Below are 12,136 nucleotides of genomic sequence, written 5' to 3' on the forward strand. Positions count from 1 at the left end.
GTTCATGTTAATTACTAGGACACAATGTTAATGTAGTAACTGTTGTAAACAAATGGCTATATTTATAGAAACAACCATTTCATAATAAGGAGCAAAGGAAAAAATATTTAATAAAAGTTAAAAATATTTGCACTTACCAAAAATATCATAATCCAAGTCAACAAAACTATAAACAGGTGATTATTGTAAGTAGATTTAAAGATCTCGCATCATTCATAGTCAATGGTGTATACCCTGCGCTTAAACAAGTACACTGATTCATACCGAGGCAGCTTTTTCGGCAAATTGCACTTTTCAGTACATGAGTAAATAGGGAACGCCGCATCTTTCTTATGTGGGAACATTTCATTCATGTCAAAGCATGATGTTAACAAGTCAAAATAGTGCCTTATTATGAAAAAAGTTATGTTATTTTGTCTGAGTGTGGTGATAACTTTTCGAAACAGCGTCTTACTATGTTACAAAACTATGTTATCATGTCTAAGTGTGATGTCAACTTGTCCATTTAGTGTCCTATTATGTTAACCCTTTACTCCATACAGATACAATAGTATTGATTATTGATACCCAATACACTCAGTAGCATTATCTGTACACTATCTCCATACCGGTTATTGGAGAAAAATGCAAAATTTATACCTGTGTTACTCAGATCAAAATTAGTCTATGAATACTTGTTTAAACCATTTAGTGTCCAACATAATTTAGTTTTAGAATTAAATTTCCTTTCTGATGGTATATTTTTCATAATTTTGTGATAAATATTTTTCACAATAGAAAGCTATGAACCTAAGACCTTAGAATATTATTATAATTTAGCTGTTTTATGCACTGATACAACAGAAAAGAAATATTTTTACTGTTACAAATGCACAATTTTATTAATTGAAGGTAAATGAAAGACTAGAAAGGTCCATATTTAAAAGTGATTTTCAAAATAAGCAAACCCATTTAATTAATCCTTAAAATCTACACCCCTACCAAACTTACAGAACTTCATAGATCATAAAATTAATTAATTACATAATGTTTTGATAAGAAGCAGTGATCAAAGACACTTTCTATAAAATTTATTGATCCACATCATAAATAATGATGCAAACAACACCCTAATTGCCTTGTTTTGACAGCTGTGCACAATAAACACACTTCCAAGGGGTCCAGGTCAATTAGCATAAATTCCATTAAGTTGACAAGTGATCTATGGATTTTAATGGTTGTCATGGTAACCACACCTTTTATTACACCAATCTTATGTCTCACTTTTACATAATTTGCCATAGTTGAATGATAGAATGCAAATAATAACTTGTTTTTGGGTCACCTATGTACTTTTCCATCCATCAATAGCTGTCCTGATATATATAAAGTCAGTGTGATTTTCAGAAAATGCCACCTGAATTAAAAGTGATAATTATCAATAAATTACAATTATAACCACAAGTTTTTCTGAAACTGATCTTTTATTAACAATTTAAACTTTACAAATATGCTTTTGTGGGCTTCATTGCCAATATATTTTATTGGTATTTTGCATTTAAACTATCAGTGTAGTAGAATGCGATAAAAGGAGTATCTATGGAGTAATGCATAGATGCGTTAAAAGGAGTATCTATGGAGTAATGGATAGATGCGTTAAAAGGAGTATCTATGGAGTAAAGGGTTAACTAGCCACATTATCATGTTATAGTATGATCTTGTCTGCTAAGTGTGTTATTATGTTAAAAAGCTATGTCATCTTATTAAAATATCGTGTCCACAGAGCGTAATCCATGTTATCTTGTTAAAGTACATATTTTTTTCTAACGAGCGTACTATCATGTTATAAAGCTATGTTATCATGTCAAAATGCAATGTTAACATGTGCAGATAATGTCTTATGATGTTATTTTAGCATGTTATCATGTCAAAGTGTTGCGTTAGCTTGTCAAAACAGTTATGTTAAATGCCATGTTATCTTGTTGAAGTAACATGTGATCTTGTCTACATAGCACGTTATTATGTAAAAGATATGTTATCATGTCAAAGTACCGAGCGATCTATCGAATATGGTTTTATAGTATCATAGATTTTTAACATAATAAGACATTTTTTGACAACCTGATATGATAACATGACATGTCCTAACATCAGACAGTTGCGGCGTTCCATACATAAACATCGCAATATTTTTTTCTTCAAAAGCATATCAACATTAAATGAAAACTGAGTTAGAAGAGTTAATATATCTACCATAAAGAATGACTAAATTGTTTCCTAGTTTTCACCTTGTTTTCGAATAGATCATTTCATATTCATTTATAAGCCCGCGTCGATGAAAAACATTCTTTTAAAACTCATTTATTCAAATCTTCTTTGTTGTTATACTTTTAGCAATATAGACTTATTTGTTTATTGAATGTGTTTGTATGGTTCACTGATTATTTAGGTGTTACATTAGAAAAATGCTCTTGAAGTCATTATCATAGCATTGTATGAAAATGATTCATAGCATGATTAAAATCTGTATAAACAAGCAGTTTTCCTTTCATTTTTTTATTCCAAAGTTATTTTCTTACGGAAACTCCTGTTCAGCTTTTCAGATATTCCTATGCTTATGGTTACATTCTACCAATTCAATCCCTTATTTATTTCATATTAATAACAAAACATTCAGACTTCATTTTCAGCACTTTACAGCATTTCAATGATATGAAAACCATATATGGGCATTTAGTATAACATGTCTTCTTATCAAAAATAGAAAAATATTGACATGTTATGTTGTATATAAGAAAAATAATCTGTTCTGACAAACATCACCCTCTAAAACTGCCCCCATGAAAACAGCCGTTTAGCAATTACGCGTAGGTAGACCATATTTATCGTAACAGGCTGTTATATCTCCGTGACTTTCTTTAAATAGTTGATATTAACACGTTATGTAAATCAAAGTCAAAATATAACTTTTGATCAATTTTCAAACCAGTTACACTAGTAGAAGTTCTTCAAGCTTTTACTCAACCATTCCTCTTCACTAGAATATGTTTTTTACGCTTTTGTTTCTAGTATTAGTTATTTTTGTTTTCTGTTTTCCTGCTTGTTTATATTTTTGTTTTTGTCCAGCTTATACAATTGTCTTGTCTACGGTGAATACTATTATGTCTGCTTGTACTGTTACCCTTTATCTTTGGTCGCATATCTCAAGTGATCAGCTGTACATCTTACCCAATGGGTAATGATTTAAACCTCTATAGAGCGGCCATAGGGTTATTTTACGGTAAAGTTCAAAAGCTTTTCAAGAAAGAAAAAATGTACATGCACTCTTTTTGCTCATTATTTTCTTTACATCTTGCATTACTTCGCTTAAGAAATTATGTCACATTTTAACATATTGTTTTCTAAACATAGAATTTGCATTTATGTTATTTACTCTAGTACTAATGTCTGGAGATGTTGAACAAAATCCAGGCCCTCAAAATAATGAAAACAAAAATCCCAGTATATCTATTCTTCACTTAAATATAAGATCTTTAAGAAATAAAATTGAATTTATACAAGATAACCTCCTTGATTTCGACATAGACACATCTTACTGACATTGTTGAAAATGAAAAATTGTTTATTCAAGGTTATAACAACTGTTTGTATCGTCGAGATTCTACCGCACACTCAAGTGGAATTTTGATATACGTTTCTGAAAAAATAGTATCTTGCCGAAAACTAGAATTTGAAAATCCTTCAATAGATGCTATTTGGTTAGAAGTTAAATTAGGTATTATGTCTTTTTACTGTGCTGCGTTTACCGACCGCCAAATAAGCCTGTAGCATTTTGGAACGATTTAGCGGTAATGCTAGACAATGCTTTAGATATGAATGAAAACTTAATTGTCGTTGAAGATATAAATGAAGATCAGTTTAAAAATAATTGTCACTTAAAACAGATCATGCTTTTATATAATCTAGATAATGTAGTCACAAATCCGACACGGGTCACGGCGACCTCATCTACACTTATAGATCCAATTCTAGTTTCTGATGATTTATCGTGTCTACACAGTGACGTTTTTACAGTTCCTGACAATATCAGTGATCATAAAGAGACTTGTGCATTTTTCAAAGCCCCGTTTTCTTGTCAAATGTTCAATAAAAGGAAAGTATGGTTATACAATAGAGCCGACTTTCAGTCCCTAAATAACTACATTGCAAATGCTGATTGGTCGTTTCTTAACTCTATTAACGTTAATGATGGTGCAGTTTTATTTACTGAAAAACTATTAGATTATATGAAAAAGTGTATACCATATAAAGAAGTCACTATCAGACCATATGATAAACCATGTTATTATTCAACCATAAGACTGTATTCTCGCAAACGTGATAGACAAAAATCCATTGCAATTTCTACTCATAATACAAACCATTGGAATACTTATAAAAAATTAAGAAACAAAGTAAACAATTTAAAAAAAAACATGCCAGAGAAAAATTTTATGTTAATTTGGAGGACAGCCTTGTCGATTTGAATACAAACAATCAAAAACAATATTGGAAGCTTCTGCGTAGTTTTCTTAAAACTAAAAATTTTTCAGAAGTTATCCCCCCTTTGAAAACTTGTAATTCTGACGACACAGAAACGTACCACTTCTCTGACTCTGAAAAAAGCTAATTGTCTAAATGAATACTTTGCATCAATATCACACCTTGATGACGTTGATGAAGTGCCATCGCATATGCCCGACTATACAGATGCTAGTTTATCTACTATAGAAATACAAGAATCAGAAATTCAGGACATAATTAAAATCTTAGATATTAATAAAGCGGTCGGTGAAGACCTAATAAGTCATAAAGTATTGAAAAATATTTGCAAAACAATTTCCAAACCTCTTTGTACATTATATAATAGGTCTTTGTCAGAATGTGTTTTTCCTGAAATTTGGAAATCAGCAATTGTAATGCCACTTTTTAAGAAAGGAGATAATAAATTGACTTCTAATTATCGTCCTATTTCACTTTTAAGTTGTCTAGGAAAAGTTATGGAAAGAATTCTACACAAACACATGTATAACCATTTGGTAGCTAATCAACTTATTGACTCTAAACAATCCGGCTTTTTGAAAGGACATTTTGCGGTTTATCAATTATTAGATATGTACCATCAAATTGTTCAATCTCTAGTTGGCAAAACTTATACTTGTATTGTATTTTGTGACATCTCTAAGGCCTTTGATAGAGTTTGGCACGAAGGTCTCCTTTATAAACTACAACTAAATGGTATCAAAGGAAATTTGTTAAAATGGACCAAGAGTTATCTTGAAAACAGAAACCAGAAAGTTTTTGTTGGCTCTTCTTTATCTGAACCTCTCAGCGTCAATGCCGGGGTGCGCCAAGGCTCAGTCCTTGGGCCTCTTTTCTTTCTAGTATATGTTAATGACATCATTGGGAATTTGTTATGTATTGCACGTCTTTTTGCGGATGACACTTCTTTAGCATGTACTACATCTTCTTTGACTGATCTTGAAGGAATTGTTAACCATGATCTTGCCATGATAAATGCATGGTCTAAAAAATGGCTTGTAGATCTTAATCCGAATAAAACAGAAGCAATGTTTTTTACTTTACAACAAAATATCAACAAACAATTTTTGACATGTGATAACGTACCTGTTAGATTTGTTGAACGACATAAACACTTAGGTTTTACACTAAGTTCAAATGGAAAATGGCATGACCACATTGACCAAATAACTACATCAGCTTCAAAATTGTTAGGTATGATGAAAAAATTAAAGTATACTCTTAATAGACAGACTCTTTATCAAATATATATTTCTTTCTTAAGACCTGTTTTATAATATGCTTCTGTAGTGTGGGACGGCTGTACTCAGTACGGAAAAGAAACACTAGAAAAAATTCAACATGAAGCAGCCCGTATTGTAACTGGACTTACCCGGTCTGTCTCAATTCAAAATTTAAATCAGGAAATTAACTGGCTCTCACTATCTGACAGACGATTATATCAAAAACTTTTAATAACATTTAGAATTCGCAACGGTGATGCGCCCGAGTATTTGAATAATATTTTTCCAAACATTGTCAACAATTCTACACATGACAACTTAAGAAACGCTGAAAATTGTATAATCCTCAGTCGAAGAACTCGAATATTTTCTAATTCCTTTGTGCCTTCTGCTATTGATATTTGGAACAATTTGAGTCCTGAAATAAGAGCCACAAACACCTTATCAAGTTTTAAAAGATTGTTAAAAAATACCGTTTTTCCAACTACAGAAACTCCAAAATGGTATCTTGTAGGAGAAAGAAAATTTTCTATAATTCATGCAAGGCTTAGAAACGCGTGCAGTAATTTGAATTTTCATTTATTTTGCAACCATCTGTCTCAGGACTCAATCTGTTCATGTGGAGAAGATATTGAAGACGTTAAACATTTTCTTTTCACTTGTACGAAATATACAAATCAAAGGATTAAACTTTTCCACGATCTAAGGCAATTTCATCCTTTAAATACCCAACTTCTTTTAGTTGGTAATTCCGAATTATCATATGAAGACAACTGCAAAATATTCTACTCAGTCCAACATTACATAAAATCAACCAAACTCTTTTGAGACTCACCATATTTAGCAGGCAATATTATTCAATTTATTCATATATAATTATATAAGTTTATTATTGACAAGACCCCAGTTGTTTCTTTTTTATGTTCTTTTTCCCCAAATGTAGTACATGTTAATGCAATTGAATTGCCTCTTCTTCTTTTTTTGTACTCTTACATCTTTTTGTACACTGACTAGTCACAAATATGTTTCTCTATATAAGTCACATGTACTCGTTTCTCCTTTTTAAAGTTTTTTTTCACTAATGTAGTACATGTTAATGCAAATTAATTGCATCATTTTTACTCTTACATCTATCTATACATTGCCACTGGTCACAAATGTGATTGCTTTTATAAGTACACATGTACTTGTACCTTATACTTATTTCAACTCTTTTTTTTTCCATTTTTTTGTAGCTATTATATTGTAAATTTATTATTTACCACACATGTACCTGATTAGTTGTCATTGTTGTAAATTAAATATGTAAATATTTGCATTAGGGAAGACCCGTAACTAATGTTGCGAGAACTTGTGGGTCGACCCTTTTGCCTATTATATGTACAATTGACGTAGTTATCTGTTTATATATGTATATATTGGCAATAAAATATGTTTAAACTAAATTTGAATCCCTAACACATGTAACGGCAACAGAATGCATGGTATGTAAAACACAAAAATGCTCTTGTAAACTTATATACATGTATCAAACCTTAGAAACCAAAACGCATGTACTCAGTGCCTTTGTAGAAGATAGAACATCAAGAGAAACACCCTTAAGGGCACGACGAAACAGGCCAGAAGACAGATATCAAAACAGTTAAGTCCTGGTCGAATTTAAAAACTGCTTATCACAGAATCCTCCCCCTCTTCTAAAAACCCGATACACTTGCTAATAGTTTAGTTTAGATGCACTTACATAATAGGGTTATTATAACAGTAGCTCGATCTGGGATGCTGTATTCGGCTCGAGTAGATTCTCACGAGGCGCACAACCGCCGCCGAGTGTGATCCGACCTTGCAAAATTACAAACTTCCTGACCTAGCTACTGTTATAATGACTTTTTTAAAATATATCTCTACCTTTTTGTTTGTTGTTTTATTATTGAAAGAAATCTTAAATGTTTATCAATATTAAAATGGAAGTAAGTGAAGTTTTTCTGTGCGCTATGTATAGAACTGTGTAAGGTCATGCATATTATGCAACAATACGGAAGGTACAATACGGAATTTAAAAGGTACAATACGATTATTTTTTCTGCCTGTTCATATTTAATTGTGGTTTTACAGAATGTGTATAGGTATATATTAAATAAAGTTACTTTGAATGTTTACCTGAAGCTTGTATTCCTACTTTCGCTTCTCTATAAATAACACAGTATTTCCGTTTCCATTCTATTCCATATTTATACATTTCAACGAAACAAAGTTCTTCAATATATTTCTAGCAAATGCTTGTATCATATACAACGGAAGGCTACTTTCTTCTATGAAGTGTTCCTTTAAACATTTCTTTTTCTGTATAGTGACGTTTAGTTTAAAAATAAATTTAATGCGTTGGTACTATTTAGTAGGTCAATTGCACGTATCATCTGCACCAAAAATGTTTGTAGATTAAACCATTGTAAAACATTTTCAAAGCATATATAATATGACAGGTGTTATAAACGGATGTAAAAGCCGACACTGAAAATTATTATCATCATTCATGACACATTTATGAGAAGATAAAGTATCATCTATTTGGATAGAGAAAATTCCCCCATCAGCGTATCAAGTTTTGAACAAAGCGTTTATACGTATTTGTATATTATTATAAACAAAATATAAGCACTATAATTAGGTTTGCATAATGTCCTACATCAAAACCCTGGATATAGTGGCCACCTGTCTACAGTGGTCACTTTATAGAACACATGGCGGTTTAAGCTGACTTCATGTTTCACAATAGGTTCAGTTTCAGGTGTGTATATATATATATATATTAGTGTAGTTGTGCATCAATAAAAGAAATGGCGAAGGAGTAAAACATTGATATAATAACAATATATTTATAGTATAGTTAGATTTATGAAAAAAGCCATACAACCTGATGCATGGTGGCTTTACGTAAATTAAATTTCTGTGGAATGTGTTAATGCTTTAAAACCCCATACTTGTAGACAGCGCATGTTAGTAGATAAGTGTCTTTTAGGTAACAATGACAATTATAAGTTCAACTGAAATAAAGTTTCTGTGGAAGTAAGTCCTTAATATATCAAAATGTTGTGACAAGTGCCCTGACTTAAGCCGGAAAACGTGACTTTAAAAGGGATCGATCTGGTAACGCTCACAACACGTCCAAACAGCGCTCTGCTTACGCGGAAAAAGGGATTTTTCCAATAACATTTCACGTTATATTGTCATTGGAGCTCGAGACATTGACGGTTCCCCACTGGGATTTTCGGCATTCATATCGTTTTTTTTTCTGCTTTCAGTTTATTTTCATGAAGTATCATTGTGTGCATGAATATGCGTAAGTGCATGTGCGTTTATTTGTTTGTTTAGATAACGTTTTCTTATTTTCTCTTAATAAATCTGAAATCGGTACATTTTGGGAAGCACGTCATTTTGCAGATTATAAATAATTCAATGTTGATTTGTTTATACATGTATGGAAGCCTCAACAGAAACAACCAGACTGTGTATTTGAAGGTAACTTTCTTTGAAAGAGCACGCGATACTGCATTTACGATGTCGCGATATTTAACTGATAACTTAAATTGTCATAATTGTCATTCTCCATAAATGTGAAAAATATGTCTTACAGACAATGTCGAGACAAAATGAGCATGACCCCCAGGTTAGACATTCAAATGCGTGTAGCCGAGCTCTGCATTATAACTCGGCATTCATTTATTACTACGAAAGATAAAATGTCGATTGCCGAGTTAGGCATTACAGTTTTTTTTTCTTTTTGTTTTGTTAAATATATTTCGAATGACGATGGCCGAGCGTGTTATTGCATCTCGGCATTCGTTTTTGAGTCGGCTAAAGGCTGAAAGCCTTTTGACGAGTCCTTGCTGTTCAGCGATTCTCTAAATGGACCGAATAACACGTGAAGGGATGTAGTTCCATTAGATTTCTCAAACTTCAAATAGTTCACTGCATGAATGAAGTTAAGTTGTGTCAATTCCCTTTGCTATGACCAATATACGATGTAATCTGTCATATTTATGACTTGTAATTGTGCAATACTCGAATGTAACTCATTAAGCATAAATGTGCATTTTAAGAATTGCGCAGGCTTACAAAGCTTGGGTAACATCCAGCGAAAGACAAAAAATAGTTCCATAGGGCTCCAGATAAGATGCGTATTAGCGTAAATTACGTATAGAAATAATGCAAATACGCATGTCTAATAATTTCTAAGCGTATAAAAACGTATATAAAATTATAGAAACGCACACAATGCTTTTTTAAAAACAAAATCTGAATCGTCTGGATGCGTTAGGTAACATAGCCGATCAGCCTTAAGTCTCCCACATTGAACGTAAACACGCATCGTATGATTTCTATAAACTTTGCGTGGGTTGAATTTTGCAGTCAGTAAACGGATAAATTATCGGAAGAAGAAGCTCTTACTGGTTTGTTTAGTTACTACTGATATTAAAATGATTTTAATTCTTATTTTTCGAGAAATAAACAAATCGGCGAAACATTAAATTGTATTTTCTTGTAGTTTTTGAAATCGAAAGTAGATCGTCTATGTTTGGCTGCTTTCACGAAACGAAACAACTTTTTTATGAAAAGATTTAAATGTCAGCTACTGCCAATTGCTGCTAAATGTCTTCGTATCATCACAATTTGTAAAATATATTGTTGAAACTGGAGAAAAGTGTAATCGTATCCGGATATAATATTTTGGGTAAATATCGAGCTGTGTTATGAAATTTTAAGAAAAAAACTAAAAACAAACTGAAACTGGTAGACTATACTGTCAGTACATCAAACATTAGCCGACTCAGGCCCTTCAGGCCTTTGATTCACACTATAGGTTTGAATGCCGATAGCCAATCTTAGAGCCAACTTCACATATTTAAATCACTTTATAGAAATTAATGTCGGCATCTTAAATAAATGGGCAACTACGTGGTTTATGTTGCAAAATGATACCGGGAAACTATAAACAGAACAGAGCTCCAGGTGTTCCATATGCAGTTCCAATTTTAGCAAGGGAGCTATATACGACAGGAATTATATTCGAAAACGTGCTCCGAATACAGCTCCCAGCTATATCCGACGGGACATATATAGGGTTTGACAGAGCTTGCTTCTATTTGTTGCCAGATTATTCTAAATAAATCAAAATAGTACGTGTAATTAAAAATGTATATAAAGTTGTTGTTTTTTTAAAAAAAAGAATAGCAGAGAGTTTTTCCATCTTTTATTTTTTTATAATATTTAACATTAACATAATCTTGATTTTTTTCATTGATAAATTTTGAATATTGTTACTTATCAAATAATGCGGGCACATATATTTTTGATAATAAAAGATTTCGACATAAAGAATCTTTAAAAAATGGTGTTATTTATGTCTCTTAACTGCATTTTTACCAACAGCTTTACTGATAATGTTTAATCAAAACTTTGACAATACCGATCGCACATCTGTAAAAACCGGTAAAAAGCTCCGGCTTGTTCGGTATTCTCAGAGTGTTCTATTTTTAACACTAATCATTTTGCTTTATATGAGATATTTAATTTGTAAACAAACTTATTCGTAAACGTATCTATGTTGTTTCAAAATGAGACCCAGTTAACATAAGTCTACTGTAATCAAAATTGATGATAACTTTAAGAATTACAAGGTACCGGGCATCTCTCTCTCTCTCTCTCTCTCTCTCTCTCTCTGTCTCTCTCTCTCTCTCCGTCCTAATTATTATCATGATCATTTTAGTGAAAATCATGGTACTAGGTACACTTTAATTGATCATCATAAGTTTTATAGGTCTCATTACAATGCATCGTGAACATTATTGCCATCAAGAACATTGCCAGTAACAACAAATTTTATCAAATAAAATCAACGAAAGCATAAGCACTGTTTCACAAATGGAACTACTGCCATGTTAGTCTGACCAGTTGGTCCAGTCTGGGTAATTTGAAGTCTCCGTCAAATGTACTCCCTAAATTTAATACAGGCATTTACCTTGTCTTTTGCATAGCTGATGTCTTTCAAAGTGATTTTTGCATCATGTTTCAAATTTTGCTTTAATATGAAATTTTCCTGAACACGTCCAAAGTTTTCTTCCGTTATTTTAGGCAAAAGAGCATTTCCTCAGGTGTACTTGAAAGATAAGTAGGATTATCGCCTTTGTTATTATTTTCCATACTGTCCGGCTGGTCAGTTGTTCCATTAAACCTTATAAGATATTGGATTTTCTCGACTTCTCTGACTGGTTGCGCTTCAGAATAAGTGCTGAACAGAAGAGAGTTGATGTCTGGGAAAGTTTCAGACGAAGCTATGCCAACACCAAAATTAGAGG

General features: G+C 32.1%; 1 protein-coding gene across 1 annotated transcript in view; it reads right to left on the reverse strand.

Moving 5' to 3' along the window:
• LOC123551685 (uncharacterized) overlaps positions 1 to 277 on the reverse strand; it is a 40,259-nt gene extending 39,982 nt beyond the window's left edge. The window contains exon 1 of the mRNA XM_053541165.1: positions 138 to 277. The gene's annotated coding sequence lies outside the window, so the exon portion shown is untranslated. The remainder of the gene's footprint in view (positions 1 to 137) is intronic.
• Positions 278 to 12,136: the final 11,859 nt, after the last annotated feature.

This window comes from Mercenaria mercenaria, chromosome 4 (genome assembly GCF_021730395.1).
Source record: "Mercenaria mercenaria strain notata chromosome 4, MADL_Memer_1, whole genome shotgun sequence".
Taxonomy (NCBI): domain Eukaryota; kingdom Metazoa; phylum Mollusca; class Bivalvia; order Venerida; family Veneridae; genus Mercenaria; species Mercenaria mercenaria.